Consider the following 16,608-nt stretch of genomic DNA (forward strand, 5'->3'; position numbering starts at 1 on the left):
GATTTTTGTGTACCTGAGACCTGCCTGTGGTCAGGCGCTGCCTTCCTTCCATTTGGGAGCATGGAGAGCGGACATGAGTGTTGCGCAGCGTGTGTGCGTGGCCCTGGAAAACTGCTACGCTGCCAGTGGGTACTGAGATCCAACCTGCTGCCTTGGCAGCTTCTGCCTGCTGCAGGTGGTGGTGCTGGGACCAATTGGTGGCCCTGAGTTTGCAAAAGGAGCGATTTCCCCTCCTCCCTCCTGTCCGAGGCCGCCACGGCCCCTGAGGGGATGGAACTGGACCGGGGCGCCTCCTGGTGGCCAGGAGTGCTCCCTGCAGCGCCCCCTGCTGGCTGCGGTTATAACTGCCACAAAACCAACAGCGCTGAGTGGTAGGGAAATTTTGTGTTGTTTGTTCTGTTCTGGTTTATAAATTTCCCAGGAAAGAGCTGTTATTCCTTTTCTTACACTTTTGCCTTTTGGCCCCATCATTTTTGAAATTAAAAAACCTTTTTGACATGTGTCTTCTTTACATTCTAGGACAGTTCCCACTTTTCCTGGCAGATATTTCTCATTTAAATGAGTTGCCAACTTCTGGGTTGTAGCGTGGATGGGACAGACACTCCCAGTGGAGACAGAGTCAGAGACATGGCCATCTCATGCTCTGTCTTTTAAGCCAGCTGAGACACCAAGAGCCCTCTCCCCAGCTGGTACTTCTGGTCACACGGCCACTCAGGAGCTGGCTTTGGCAGAGCATCACACTGTCCCCAGTGTGCCATGGCTGACAGACTGATGGACAGACGGGGCCTGTCTCAGCAAAAGCAAGGCCTGACTCACTCCTGTCACTCACAGGTGTTCCACAATGTCTCCAGATGTTGCGGTGTGTTGTAATAACCTGTCGTAAATTTTCGGGTTCCTTCCCCAGGTGTGCCAATACCCCTCTTCCCCTTCCCCCCTCACCCCCTGCTGGGCTGTCAATCAGTTTTAACATTCCAGCAAGGCGTTGTGTGGTTCATCACTTTCAAAAGATGCCCCTCAGGCCTGGGGGTCATTGGCCTGTCTAGGTGTCATCCTCGTCCCTTGAGACCCTGCCCCTCCCACCCGGTTGGTGGCTCACCTGCCCCTCCCCTTCCCCTGTCCCTGAGCTTAAAAGCTGAATCAAGCCATGCCGTCAGGATTCTGTTGGAGCTGTTGCTGACATTCAGACCTCTGCGACCATGGAATAAAGCTCTGGATATAACCCTCCGGCAGAATCCGTCTCCTTCTTCCTCACAATTAGCCTGAAGCCTTCTCTCCTGAGGTAAAAGGAGTTCCTACCAAGCCTGGACTTGTTCAGCTGCCCAGCTGCAACCTCCAGCAAGCTAAAGGTGTCTCTGGGGTGATACACCACAGCTTCCCCCTTTGGCCCAGCAGCAAGGGTCAGACTGGCCCAGGCACAATCTACCTGGCACTATTGGGATTCATATTCCAATATTTTGGCATCTCTGGGTGGGCAAAGTGACTCTGCAGCCCCAGAAGGACTCTCAGTACCTCGGGCAGGCTTCGGCTGCCGTGCATCCAGCTGAAAGAGCCTTGGTTGCAATGCTCTCAGTTAGAGACTTTGGGATTTTATCCCAGAAGAAGTTTCGTGGACTGTTCAGTGCCTCAGGAAACCCCAGCTCCTTTCTGGTAAGAAGATTTTCCAGAGGAAGAACAGGGTAGCCTCTCCTGCCCATAGAGGGGTCCTGTTCTGGTGAGGAGACCTAGCCAGCTACAGCTTCCATTTTGGGTGAGTATCTCTGCTCTTGGTGGAGCAGAAGCTCAAAAACAGACTCTGCCGTGAGTTCTGTTCCTTTTTTGCCTTAGCATTTTGGCTGCGCAGCCCCACAGAGGGAATCCATTGCGTTCTAGGCTTTAGCTTTCAGCCGCGTGTGTTGCTGTCTCTTGGAATTCTTTCCAGAGCGGGATTGCTCTCTGCCCTTCCCCCCGGCTCAGCAGCGCAGTGTTCTCGGCTCTCTCCGCGGGGGACTCTCTCTCTGTGCGGGGAAGGGGGGCTCTCTACATGTGGCCGCGGGGATCTCTCTCTCTGTGGGGCGGGGGTGCCCTCTACACGCGGGGTGGCCCCGGTATCGGCTGGCCATGTGATGTGGGGGAAAGCTGCTCTCTCTCAGCTCCGCAGGGGAGGCTTTGTCTGCCTCGGCTTGGCAGGGCGTGTCTCAGCTCCCTGCAGCTGCTGCCCGGGAATTTTAAAAGCAGTATATACAGCTGCATTGTAAAGCTTTTGTCTGTTCGTTATCGCCTTCCTATCTGTGTTTTTTTTTTAGAAATCGGTAGCTGATTTTGGCTTTTACATTTTACATGGGTTCGAATCTCAGCATTGTACAAAAAGGAGTGTATTATCATATTGTTAGCATTTTAGTCAGTGGTAATGTGAAGTTCTCAAAAGGAAAATTGAAACAGTTTACAAGATGACTTTTTCTGCACTTCCCACAAACCTCCCCTGAAGAAATCCACAATATTCAATTCTGGGAAAAAGTTGGAAATGAATTGATAACCTTAGGACAGTCTGGGAATACACCCTCAGCTAAATTTGTGTTCTGGAGTTCACAAATTCCAACAGCCTTGCACAAACAAAAGGAATTGGAGAAAAAGCCAAATGCCAAGCCATGTACCTCTGCTCTCCCTGTTTCTCCCTCTCCTAGCTCTAAACCCCCTAAACCTCTTACCCCAAAACTTGGTATTTTAAAGAGAGCACACTCATTGGGAAGTCGACTCCCAGAATTTGTTAAAATGCCTGAGTTGTCCTGTTCACAAGGCCCTGGCCAGGCTGCGTGGAACCTTTCCCAATCCCCTGTGTCCCCTCCTCTGAAACCCAGAGCACGTGTCAGCTTTCCAGAGAGCAGTGATGCCCAAAATGGCCCCCAGTCCCTAGGGGGTCCACAAGATGGTGGATGCCACGTGGCATCTTCCCAAACCTGGTCTTCTTCCCAAAATCCTCTTAAGCATTTCAAAATTCCATACCCATCCCCCTCTCCTCCTGTTCCTCGTGACACCTTCCCCCCTCCCCCTCCCTTTCCTGCAGTACCCTCAGCTCCTCCCCTCTACTCCTCCCAGGGGGCATCTGCTGACGTGATGTCACCAGGTGTCCCCGCCCCCTGCCAGCCCCTTGACCCCGCCCTCTGTTCCCATGGTGTCCCCGCCCCCTGCCTGCCCCTTGACCCCGCCCCCTGTTCCCATGGTATCCCCACCCCTTGCCAGCTCCCTGTCCCTGCCCCCTGTGCCCATTGCGTCCCCGCCCCCTCCCCGAGTTGCCACGGTGGGGACACAACCACTGCCTGTCCCCAGACCTGTATCTGTCATCCCAATGCTTCTGATCCAAGGGATACAGAGCTGGGAACAGCAGACCCAATGCATAGTCCCATGTTGTCACTGGCTCCTGTTACCTTTCAGCCTGCAGCTCAGGGAGGGGCAGCCCCAACTGCTAATTGGAGTTCTTTTGGATGACAATTGATTAAGGAGATCTGTAAATCTCATAAAGAATATGGTCCACACAGTCCATATTCCCGTGGCCTTTTAAATTCTGAACTGAGTAGGACTGTGGTGATCCCACATGATTTAAAACAGCTTTTTTCCTGTCTCATGACCTCCATGGAATTCAAATTATGGGAATTAGCATGGAAACAACTGCTAAAAGATGCTCTCCCAGGCTTGCATGCTGATCCAAACACAGCGAAGGACAACAGTGGTAACCCTATCACCATTGAGCACCTCTGTGGTGAGGGCCAATGGTCTTTACCCTCAATCCAAGCTACAGCAATTCCTGCAGAAACACTCGAGAAAGTAAAAGAAGCAGCTGAAAAAGCATTCTTTTCCCTCCAACCTGAGGGGCCTTTTGAGCCCTATAGTAAAATTAAACAGCTATCATCAGAGCCTTTTTTGACATTGGTAGAAAGGTTAACTAGAGCCATTGAAATACAAGTTAAAAAAGTGAATGCTAGGGAAGCGGTTTTAGAGGAAATGGCATTTACGAATGCAAATGAACAGTGTCGAGTGGCAATCCTGAGCCTTCCTTTAGAACCTCCCCCAACCTTAAAAGATATGCTTCTAGTGTGTAACAGGAAAGTGCCTCTGATGAGTGTGGCTGAAGACACCAGACCAAGGCTGCTGCCAAGACCACCTCAGCGTGTCGCCGTTGCCAGCCCTGCACCTTTCCCCTCAGTACAGCAGTACCCTGGGCAGCAGTGGAGACCAGCAATGGCTGAGCCCACAAAACCATGCCTGCTTTGTAAGAACCTAGGGCACTGGAGTAACCAGTGACCCCTGAAAAGGCAATTTGATGAATTCAGAAATAGCAGGGGAAAAGAACTACAAGCCCTCCCTGGGGGTCAACAACAACAAAAAAACTGAAAAGGGAGCGCCCGCCTGCCAGACGTGCAGACACAAAAAGAGCAGGCCAAGGGAATAAGGGTAGCAAAACCAATCAAGCGCGCAATAATATTAATGTTTGTGTAAGTGAAGCAGGTGCTTCAAAGACTATGTCTGCTGGTCTGTTGCAGTCGAGGTGGTCACGACATTAAAGCAGAGACCACAAGCACACTCAGTCTTAGTCTCAGTTTTCAACTGTTAGCACCATTTGCAACAGTTAGCAACCGTTGGCAACAGTTTGCAACACTTTATTAGTGAAAATGGCTGATACACTTTCCAGTTTTTTCCCCTCCAGTCGCAGAAGGCTCCCATCTTTCCTCTCTCAATCTCCTTGGTTCAGCTTCTTCCTCTTACTTCTTGCTCCTTTAGCCAACAGGCCTGCTGCTAGCCCCTTCCACAATTCCCCCTTTTTTGTTTTTGAACTGTAAATACAGTTGCTATGGATTTTTGCAGGGCCCTTTGCAAAAATCCAAGCAGAGAGGGGACACACAAAATCACAATCACAACCATCAACAGAATTCCCATTCTTAATGCAATCATTCCTGTCCTTCATCCATCTTTAATTACTGATATATGGTCTTAGCCAGTGTCCTCTGCACGTTCTGCTTCAGCTGCGGAACCATCGATCCTGTCCTTTCCCGCACGGTCTAGGTAAGGTTTGACACAGCGAGCAGGAACCCATCAAAGACCATTATCTGTCAAAACACAAGCATAACCCCTCCCCCAGGTTATCAATTCTTCTGGACTAGACCATATACCAGTAATCAAATCCTTGACCCACACCTTGACATTTCTATGGAAATGTGGTTGCTTAGAATTCAAAGAAGAAAAATGGCAAAAGATTGGAGATAACTGTGAGTCAGGTAGGGGACGCAAGAAGTTTAACACATAAACAGCTTTATCTAATCTCACTTGAGGTGACTCATGTTGCATTCCCCCTTTTTGTTTTTGAACCTGACATTTAAGAAGTCCGTGAGCTCTTTCAATAATTGCTTGGCCCGTGGGGACATGTGGAATACCTGTTGAATGTCCAATGCCCCAGGCACTAAGGAATGCTTGCATTTTCTGCGAAGCATATGCTGGGCCATTATCTGTTTTTACGTGACACGAAACACCTAAAATAGAAAAAGCATGATAAAAATGACGAATAGCATCTCGAGTTTTTTCTCCTGTGAATGCTGAAGCAACCATTACATGAGAAAAAGTATCAACTGTAACATGAACATACTTGAAGCGACCAAATTCTGGCATTTTTGTAACATCAGTTTGCCATTCTTCTAATGCAGAAAGACCTCTAGGGTTGGTACCATAATACTGAGTGACATGAGTCATATGGCAGTCAGGACAAGAGGAAAGAATAGATTTTGCCTTGGCAGTAGACAATTTGAATTGCTGCTGTAAAGCTTGAGCATTCTGATGAAAAAATTGATGGGATAAAATTACCTTCTGCAACACATTGGGTACAGTTTTGATTGCAGCAGCAGCTACTAAAGAGTCTACATAGGCATTGCCTTCAGCAAAAAATCCTGGCAATGATGTATGGCTGCGAATGTGCATGATGAAGTAAGGATGTTTTCGAGCACCAATAACTGTCCATAACTTCACTAATATGGTAAAAAATGGTTTCTCTTGAATATTATACAACACTGTTTGATCTAAATGCTTAACCAAATTGGCAACATAAACTGAATCAGTAACTATATTTACAGAACCAGGAAACAAAGTAAAAGCCAAAATACCAGCAGAAAGTTCAACCAGTTGAGGAGATCCTGCTGAATCACTGTCTGATATTCCCAGTGATCATCCTTTCTCCAAGCCACAGCTGCTTTTCTGGTTTTCCCAGACCCATCTGTAAAAACCGTTATACCTTACACTGGAACAGGAGAACAAATTTGCTTGCCTTCAAAAGGAATCTCTTTAGTCAGTGTTAGAACAGGATGAGAAGGCAAATGATATGAGATTTGGCCTGTAAAACAAGATAAGGCAGATTGCAATTCATGATTATTTTGAAAGCACCATTCAAAATACCACTGTGTAGAGGTATCACAATGGTCACAGGGTCCTGTCCTAAAATCTCATGACAACGCCTGCGGCCCTTGATGATAATATCTGCAAAAAGCTCATAAAGTCCTGGAGCTGTTTTCCAGGATCTGAAAGATAAAAATATCCATTCCAGAATATGCAATTGACCTTCCCAATTATCATTCCATTGACATAGTATTCCACATGGTATTTCACGGTCTTTCAAAATAAACAATTGAACACCAACAGAGGTATCTATCCTGTTAACAAATTTGTGTGCTAGGGCTAATTCAACTTCTTCCAAGGTCTTTTTTGCTGCTGAGGTCAGTTGCCTCTTATCAGTAGAGGAAGTGATGCCTGAAAGCAAATCAAACAATGGCTGCAACTGATGATTAGTTCTGCCTAAATATGATCGAATCCAACCTAATAAACCAACCAATTTCTGTACATCAGTAGCAGTTTTAACATCAATGTCTAGCTTTACAGGTTGAGGCATAACTTGAGTGTTGGTCACCAACATACCTAGGTATTTCCAAGGCATGTGTTCCTGCACTTTCTCTTGAGCAACGATCAGGCCAAAAGCTTTCAAATTTGTCACAGCACATTGTTTAAGAGCTGACAACTGTTGTTTGTTGTCAGATGCCAACAAGATATCATCCATGTAATGATAGCAGTAGCAGTTTTTAAATTGCTCCCGGACTTTTGACAAGGCCTGTGCCACAAACCATTGACAAATAGTTGGCAAATTTTTCATGCCTTGTGGGAGTACCTTCCACTGTTATCTTTTATCAGGTTCAGCATGATTTATAGAAGGCACCGTAAGAGCAAATTTTTCTTTGTCCTGCTCAGCCAATGGAATAGTGAAGAAACAATCTTTTAGATCAATGACAACTATTTGCCATTCCTGTGGAATCATCGTAGGTGTAGGAAGGCCTGGTTGTAAAGCTCCCATTGTTGCCATTACAGTATTTATCTGCTGTAAATCATGTAAAAGTCTCCATTTTCCCGATTTCTTTTTTATTACAAAAACAGGGGTGTTCCAGGGACTGAATGATTCCTCAATGTGTCCCGCTTGCAATTGTTCTGTAACTAATTCTTGCAGGGCAGTAAGCTTTTCAGTAGTCAGGGGCCACTGGTGAACCCAGACAGGCTTATCTGTCAACCATGTCAGGGGTACAACTGGACGTTCATTGCCCTGCAACACAGTGGCCCCCATTAAAAATCTGCAGTAATTTTGACACCCCATTGAGATAAACAATCTCTTCTCCACAAACTTTGAGGAGAATCGGCAACATAGGGTCTGATGTTAGCTTGTTGGCCATCAGGATGTTTCACATTAATTACAATGGCTGACAGGCCACCTGTTTTAGCACCACCTAATCCCAGGAGACCAAAACTTGTATGAGTGAGAGGCCACGATTGAGGCCAGCAAAGTCGCAAGAGTATTGTGACATCTGCTCCAGTATCAATCAAACCTGTTACTGATATAGTTCCTGGATGACATCCACTGGCGGTGAGAGTGCATGTCTTTTCTGGACGGCTCTCTGTTACTTTCTCCGTCCAGAACACTTGAGGTACTCCTGTCGATCCAAAGCTTCCGGTGCCTCGACTTCAGTCCACTGTATTTGGAACAGAACTCACAAAAGGTACAATTTGAGGAATGCAAGCTCCTTTCTGAATAGTGACAGGAGGATCATCAATGGATACCATGGCATGAATCTGCCCTAAATAATCAGTGTCAATAGGCCCTAGATGCACATGAATACCTCTAAGTGTAGTACTCGATCTCCCTATCAAAAATGCACTCAATCTCCATCCTATTGGACCATAGGCATCAAGGGGTACCTTACATATTTCTTTTGTTAAAATGGTTGCTGTGTCAGCGGTGGGTATATCAATGCCTGCGGACCCGCTTGTTGCCCCTGAGTATTGTTCGCAAATGGGTAGCTTTGCAGGGCTGGGAAGGCCCGCATTTGCTGTTGCGGTTGTTGGGGTATTTGTTTCCCCACACGCCCCTTTCCGGTCCTCTTTGGGTTTCCCGGCAATAGCTGACCATTTGCATGATATTTACTCCTGCATTGCTTAGCATAGTGCCCAGATTTAGCACAACGATTGCATACAACATCGCTGCTTGCACTTGGCCTAAATGTTGTTTTCTGGACAGTACACTGTGACTTAACATGCCCCTGTTGTCCACAATTATAACACTTTGCTGAAGGTCTTAGCACTGCAGCAAGAGCTGCCATTTTATGCTCAACTGAACCAACTTTTGAGCAAGCAGTAACCATTTCAGACAAGGTGGGTTCCCCAGGCAAAGTGTCAATAATCTTTCTGCAATCTGGGTTTGCATTTTCTTTAGCCAACTCTATGCACAATTTGTCTCGCAAAGTTTAATCATCTACCTGTTTCTCAATAGCAGCAGCAAGTTTTTCTGCAAACTGCAAAAATGGTTCTCTCATCCCTTGTTGTATAGTGATATATTTCTGTTTTGGAGCTGCCATTTCCATTTTTTTAGTTAAAGCACCCATGCCAATTTGCTGAGCTTGTGCCAAAATCGAAGGATGCCACCTTGCCTGTAAATCTGGATTAGCAAAAGGCCCAGTGCCCAGTAGGGCATCAACACCCACAGCACGACGAGGGTCGTGTTGAGGCAACTGCATATTTGTTAAAGCGGTGCGCTCAGCCACTCGCCTCCAAGTTTCTTGAAATACACCATATTGTACTGGTTGGAATAGAATTGTAGCAAGATGAGTGATGTCATAAGGTGCAAGCAAATCTGCATTAATCACACGTATTAATTGCATTACCTCTGAGGAATTAATACCATACTGAGCTACTTTCGATTGGATGTCTTGCACAACCCTCCAGGCGAAGACGTGATGACTGTTGTTCTGTCTTGTTCCAGGAACTGCTTTGAAAACTGGAAAAGCCATAGGGTTATCACAAGCAACATTTGCATTGGCACTGCTCTCCTGAGGTACTCTTGGAGCATCTAACCTTTCTATTATGTCCCAATTATTTTCTTCAACTTCTTTCCTCCTAACAAATTCCCAGAACTCCTGAGGGTGTCGAGGAAGCACAGTTACTTGACATGGAGGCAAAGTCCATGGGGCAGTAAGGCTAGAGCTCTTAGGAGATGAAGGGACCAGAGCTCCTTGCCCCAGCTTAGATGTTACTGCGGGCGACTCATCACTTGACTCACTGTTGCTGTCACTGTCAAGTAACGGAGGATACGGCCTTGCAGATTGTTCAAGCCACTCAGAGGGAAGCGGGGGGGCGGACGGCTGGACCAGAGAGGAGGGAAGCGGGGGGGCAGATGGCTGGGTTTCTCTCTCTGCTAGAGACATTTCAGCTAACTGGCATAGCGGTGTAATATATACAGGCACCATCGTGAGCTGCTGCACAGGTGTGAGATAAGGAGGCTTAGGGGCCTGATAAGAAGAGGCTAGGGCAGATTGTCCAGAAGTTTTGGCAGCTTTCCCAGAAGCCTTGGCAACCAGCCCAGAAGCTCTGGTAGCCTTCCCATCAGAGCCCCCTTCTACCTCAGAGGGCCTCCCGTCAGGTTCTGTTATCAGGCCCGACTCTTCATCCGCATCTTGCTCCGTTTCTCTCTCTATTTTCCATTCCTTTAAAGCCTCAAAGAGCGAGTTCCAAGTAACTGCTAGATCAACAACTGTTTTTTCTCCCGCTTGAATGACTTGCCAAAGTCTGTCCCCGACCTTTTTCCATGCCTTAACACTAAATGCTGTGTCAGGATCAGTGCCAATATTCTGTGATTTAGCCCACAGCATTATATTACGAAGTGCATAGTCTGACGTATAAATTCCCTTATTTCTTAACAAAATTTTCCATGCAGACAGAACATTTTCTTCCTCTTTAGATAAATTTTGTCCCATTATTACTAGTTGGTGGCTCACTTACTTCCAGGTGTCTTGATTTGAGAGAATCAGGTCCGGACCTCCCTGTGGCTTCCACCTGCCACTCTCAGCTGCACCAACGCCGCCTCCCCCACTACGTCCCAGTGGGTCACGTATGCCAATTGCTAGAACCCTCTGTTATGGTTTGGGCCTGGCAAAGCCAGAGCCCCCATGAGTACACCTTCTCCCCGGTGTCTGCTGCGAGATGTGACCAGGAATAAACAAAGCAGGCTCCAACTTCAACATACAGAAAAGTTTATTAACTAAGCTACACACAAACAATTACTAAACTACAAAACTACACACAAAAGAGGGAAAAAAAAACACGAGGAAAATGAAAACCTCACAAAAACACTCTCCCCCTCCTCCCCCCTAAATTCCCAATACAATACATCCTCCAAAATCACCAATTCTAGGTCCAATACCACCCCTTAAGATTGCTCAAACTTTCAACTCCTCAAGAGGAGAGGGAGTCCTTCCATGTGTCACGGTGGCCTCTTCCGTCCTTGTTCCGGTGCTCTCACCACCGAACAGGGATCAGGGCTGCTTCCAGGGTTGTCTTTTTTTAAGGATGCTTTGTCCAGTTCCAGAAAATCACAGTATCTCACCTTTTCACCTCTGGGACATCCGTCCCCCCCATATTTTATATACCCCCTGGGGCCGAGGGGTACCCACACTGAATCTTCTCTGGCACTAGGACATTTCTCCCCCTGGACTCAGTCTCTGTATCTCACGGAAACATAGCTCTGTCCATGGCTACACAAAAGAGTCCAACATAAAACGCCACTCCATCTTCTCCATTCTTTCAACATCTCTCACTCTCTCTCTCTGGTCCAGACCTCCATCACTCGTTCATTTCCTTTGTCCTCCTCCACTCTTATCACTCGTCTAGGAAGGGTTAATGTTCTGTAAGGCTTTCATTGTCCAAAAAGGGTTAAAAAACTCCTCCAGGCCTCCAGGCAGCTGGACTCCTGGCTGCACCCCCCCCCCCCCCATCTCCTCAGCTGGGCTGCCTGCTGCCAGCACATATTTACTGAATTTCAAGGTAACACAGGCTGCACTCTCTCTCTCTCTCTCTCTCTCTCTCTCTGTCTCAAAAGGCGGGGGGGGGGCAGGGGGGGGAATGGCTGTCCGATGTCTCTTGGGGCTTTCCACCCTTTCATCCTCCAAGGCCTCCTTACTCCCATCTCTGTCCAGGCCCAGGCCTACCTCATGGCTGCCCCTCCCCTGCCCAGCAGCAGCGGCTGGACGGGGGAGTGATCCGAACTCCGTCCCTCAAAGTCCCAAGAGAGCCTCCCAGGGCCAAAGCTCTGCTTTTAACCCCTGGGTGTTCTCGGAGGTGTGTCCTAAAAACCACTGGCTACCCCAGGTGCCAATATCAAAATCCAAGCACCCATTGGTTTGACCACAACATCCCAGAATTCCCACTTCTTCCTGGTCAAACCACCACACCCTGTATGGGCCCCCACCGACTATTTTCTTATCACATCGGCGGTCACCAAAATGTCGCAGTCGAGGTGGTCACGACATTAAAGCAGAGACCACAAGCACACTCAGTCTTAGTCTCAGTTGTCAACCGTTAGCACCGTTTGCCACCATTAGCAACCGTTGGCAACAGTTTGCAACACTTTATTAGTGAAAATGGCTGATACACTTTCCAGTTTTTTCCCCTCCAGTCGCAGAAGGCTCCCATCTTTCCTCTCTTGATCTCCTTGGTTCAACTTCTTCCTCTTACTTCTCGCTCCTTTAGCCAACAGGCCCGCTGCTAGCCCCTTCCACACTGGTCCACTGCTGAAAGTGAAAAAAAATTACCTTTGTTATGATTTAGGTGATCCTGTGTTAACCACGTCTTCTGTCAATGAGCCTTACAGGCTGCAGCTGACAGAGTCACTCCACCTGAAGGACACTGACTGGCATTTTGTCTCTGTAAATCCTGAACAGAAGGGAACTTGGAACCGAATTCGTTGTAAGAACATCGTCACTGGGGACACCAAACACACACCACAAGAGATTGAAATTGCTCGGGGAATGACAACATCAGATCCTGAGCAATTCGTTCTCGGCCTGCACTGTTTCCACCCACCCCTGTTTCTTCCCAAGGGACAAATTGTTGCACAAGCTATCCCTGTGCCATCTTTACCTGAAAATATCGAAAAACAAGGGCCCACAATCGCCCGGGTCCAAGCTATTGGGAAAGACAAACCCAAATTATGGTGTAATGTCAGTGGGGGTGGGGAGTCAAAACGCACTGAGATGCTTGTAGACACGGGTGCAGACTGCATAGTGATTCCAGTACAAGACTGACCAGCACATTGGCCTTTGCAAAATGTTGCTGGTCACCTTCGAGGTGTAGGAGGCCTGCAATTGGCAAGACAATCCAAAAACATTATTCAAATTGAGGGACCAAACAGACAATTGGAAAATATCCGTCCATTTGTGTTAGATTATTCGGAACCTTTTTTAGGGAGAGATTTAATGGCCCAGTGGGGTGTCACAATTGATATTCCAGACTCTCCACAGCATTTTTGTGCAGCAGTCATTGAACAACAGCGCCCCACCCAAAAACTGAAGTGGAAAACAGACAAACCAGTTGACGTGAAACAGTGGCCGCTCAGTAAACAAAAAATAAAGGTGCTTGAGGTACTAGTGGAAGAGCAACTAAAAAAGTGCCACATTGTGGAGACCATGTCCCCATGGAACACTCCAGTGTTTGTCATCCAAAAAGCTGACAAAAACAGAAGGCGACTTCTTCATGACCTCTGACAAATTAATAATGTAATTGAAGATATGGGTTCTCCCCAACCTGATATGCCATCCCCAACAATGCTTCCCCAAGATTAGATTTAGCTGTTATTGATAATAAAGACTGCTTTTTCCAAATCCCCTTGCACCCTGACAATGCACCGCGTGTTGCATTCTCGGTCCCTTCCATCAACATGGAAGCCCCTATGAAAAGGTACCATTGGACCGTTCTTCCTCAAGGATTGAAGGTATCTCCAGCTCTCTGCCAGTGGTATGTCTCTTCCCTGCTTTCCCCAGTGCGTGCAGCCGCAGAGAAGGCCATCATCTATCATTACATGGATATCCTCGTGTGTGCCCCCAATGATGATTTACTCACCCATGCGCTTGACCTAACAATCGATGCATTGATTGTTGCAGGGTTCGAGCTCCAAGAAAAGAAAATTCAAAAGATGCCACCTTGGAAGTATTTGGGCTTAGAAATTGGAAATAGGACCATTGTTCCTCAAAAACTAGAAATCAATCCAAGGATCAAGACCCTTGTGGATGTCCACAAGTTGTGTGGGTCTTTGAATTGGGTAAGGCCATGGCTCGGTCTGACTAATGAAGACCTTGCCCCTCTTTTCAATTTATTGAAAGGGGGAGAGGACCTAGGTGCTCCTAGGTCTATTACCCCAGAGGCACGGAAAGCTCTAGAAAAGGTTCAGATTGCAATGTCCACAAGACAGGCCAACCGATGCTGGCCTGACCTGCCATTCAAATTTATCATCCTAGGTAAGTTTCCACACCTCCATGGAATTATTTTCCAGTGGGAGGAAAAACAAACACCTAAGGCAAAGGACACACCAAAAAAGGACCAGGACCAGAGGGACTCTCTCTTGATCATAGAATGGGTTTTCCTCAGTCATAAAAGGTCCAAGAGATTGACAAAACCTCAGGAGCTGGTAGCAGAACTGATCCGGAAAGCAAGGACCCGGATCAGGGAGTTAGCAGGATGTGATTTTAAGTGCATTCACATTCCAGTTGAGTTAAAATCGGGTCAAAATACTATGAAAATACTGGAACAATTGTTTCAAGAAAATGAAGTGTTGCAGTTCACTCTGGATTCCTACTCAGGACAAATTTTGGTAGCGTGGCCCGCTCACAAGTTGTTCAAACAAGATTCTCAATTCACTTTGAAATTGAGAAGTGCTCTAAGTAGGAGACCTTTAAAAAAGGCTCTGACTGTCTTTACAGATGCGTCCAGGAGGTCCCACAAGTCCGTTATGACTTGGAAGGATCCTCAAACCCAGCAGTGGGAGACAGACATTGCTGAGGTGGAAGGTTCACCTCAGGTTGCTGAATTGGCTGCGATTGTTAGGGCTTTAGAAAGGTTCTCAGAACCATTTAATCTGATTACAGACTCTGCATACGTGGCAGGAGTAGTATCCAGGGCAGATCAAGCAATACTGCAAGAAGTGTCTAACATCACACTTTTTGAATTGCTCTCAAAACTGGTAAAGTTAGTCACTCACCGAGAGCAACCCTTTTATGTGATGCATGTCAGGTCACACACTGACTTGCCAGGGTTTATCGCTGAAGGCAACAGAAGGGCAGATGCTCTTGCTGCACCTGCAGTGATGGCCACTCTCCCAAATGTTTTTGAACAGGCAAAAATCAGCCACCAGCTTTTCCACCAAAATGCACCTGGCCTGGTTCGTCAGTTTAACATCACTCGAGAACAGGCCAAAGCGATTGTGACCACATGCCCAAATTGCCAACAACATGCACTCCCTACAGTGAGTACGGGAGCAAACCCAAGGGGACTGAAGAGTTGTGAACTGTGGCAAACAGATGTAACACACATACAGTCTTTTGGATGGCAGAAATATGTTCACGTTAGTGTAGATACCTTTTCTGGAGCGGTCTATGCTTCTGCCCACACAGGAGAATCATCTATTGATGCTATTAAGCACCTCTTACAGGCTTTTTCTTTCATGGGCATCCCCAAGGAGCTGAAAACTGATAATGAGCCTGTTTATAAATCCAAGGAATTCGGGAGCTTCCTGCAGCAATGGGGAGTAGAGCACAAAACTGGCATCCCCTACTCCCCTACAGGTCAAGCCATTGTGAGAAAGAACTCACCGTGATATTAAAAGAGTCCTGGACCAGCAACAACAGGTTCTGAAGGTGGAACCTCCCCACATCCGATTATCCAGGGTGCTATTCACAATCAATTTTCTGAATTGTTCTTTTGACAGCCTGAACCCACCCATCCTACACCACTTTGGGAGGAGCAGTCATAGGTTGATGAAAGAAAAACCTCCAGTTTTAGTAAAGGACCCTGAGACTTGGAAAACAGTGGGACCTTACAAATTGGTTACTTGGGGACGTTGATACGCCTGTGTGTCCACCCCCTCTAGTTTAAGGTGGGTTCCTTCCAAATGGGTAAAGCCCTATGTTCCCAAAGTCTCAGAGAAATCTACAGAAGCACCCCAGGTTGCTCATGCTGCCTGGAGAAGGAAACGTTGCACGCGTTCTCTGGAGGAAATTCTATTTAAGCCTCCTATCTGGAATAGTTTGTAATATATGTTTGTCTCAAGTTCCTTGTACCAGTTTAGATCCCGCTGTTCATGTGTAGCCTCGAGACGCCATGAGACCTTGCCTGCTTCTCGTCCTACTCGTGATCATCCCACCTGCGATCTCCTGCATAGTGCCGCAGCCCAAACCACATATGGACTACCTTGACAAAGGTTCTCGGACATCAACAGAGAAACTGACAACTGGCTGAATGGACTGTTCAAAGGCTGGGGACTCTCGGGCTGGTTGGGATCTATTCTGAAAACTGTGTTTTTAGTGCTGTTTATTTTAGTTATAGTTATTGTAGTTGTAACCATTGTTTTTGGACTAATCAAACGCATGGTTCTCAAGTTAATTTCAAGCTCATACCGCCCTCCTGAGGTCTACCATTTGGAAACCCTCAGTGCTCCAATGGATGACCTGGAAGCCTCAGTGGAAAACACTGACCCTCTTGTAGAGGAAGAACCGATTTACCAACTATGGTTTGGCAAGCATTCCGCATCACAAAACCAGTCCTCTTCTTTTTAAACGAAACTAGAGGGAGATGTTGCAGTGTATTGTAATGTCCTGTTTTAAACTTCCGGGTCCCTTCCCAGGTGTGCCTATACCTCTCTCCCTTCCCCCTTGCCCCCTTGCTGAGTGAGTCCTGTCAATCAGGCTTAACATTCCAGCAAGGTCGTCGTGTGGTTGGTCAAGTTCAAAAGATGCCCTATGCCCAGAGGTCATTGGCCTGTCTAGGTGTCATCCTCCCCTGAGACCATGCCCCTCCAACCTGGTTGGTAGCTCACCTGCCCCTTCCCTCCCCCTCCCCCGGGAGCTTTAAAAGGTAATCAGACCATGTGCTCGGGATTCTGTTGGAGCTGTTACTGACATTCAGACCTCTGTGACCACGGAATAAAGCCCTGGATATACCCCTCCGGCAGAATCCGTCTCCTTTTCCTCCTCACCATCGCCGGAAGCCTTCCCCTCCGTAGGTAAACGGAGTTCC

General features: G+C 47.2%; 1 long non-coding RNA gene across 1 annotated transcript; it reads left to right on the forward strand.

The window, feature by feature from the left end:
• Positions 1-1,674: 1,674 nt before the first annotated feature.
• Positions 1,675-16,545, forward strand: LOC134434385 (uncharacterized). Its single transcript, XR_010031853.1, has 3 exons — positions 1,675-1,747; positions 12,151-12,288; positions 15,644-16,545. It is a non-coding gene; the product is annotated as an uncharacterized LOC134434385 (long non-coding RNA).
• Positions 16,546-16,608: the final 63 nt, after the last annotated feature.

Source organism: Melospiza melodia, unplaced genomic scaffold (genome assembly GCF_035770615.1).
Source record: "Melospiza melodia melodia isolate bMelMel2 unplaced genomic scaffold, bMelMel2.pri scaffold_35, whole genome shotgun sequence".
Lineage (NCBI taxonomy): Eukaryota > Metazoa > Chordata > Aves > Passeriformes > Passerellidae > Melospiza > Melospiza melodia.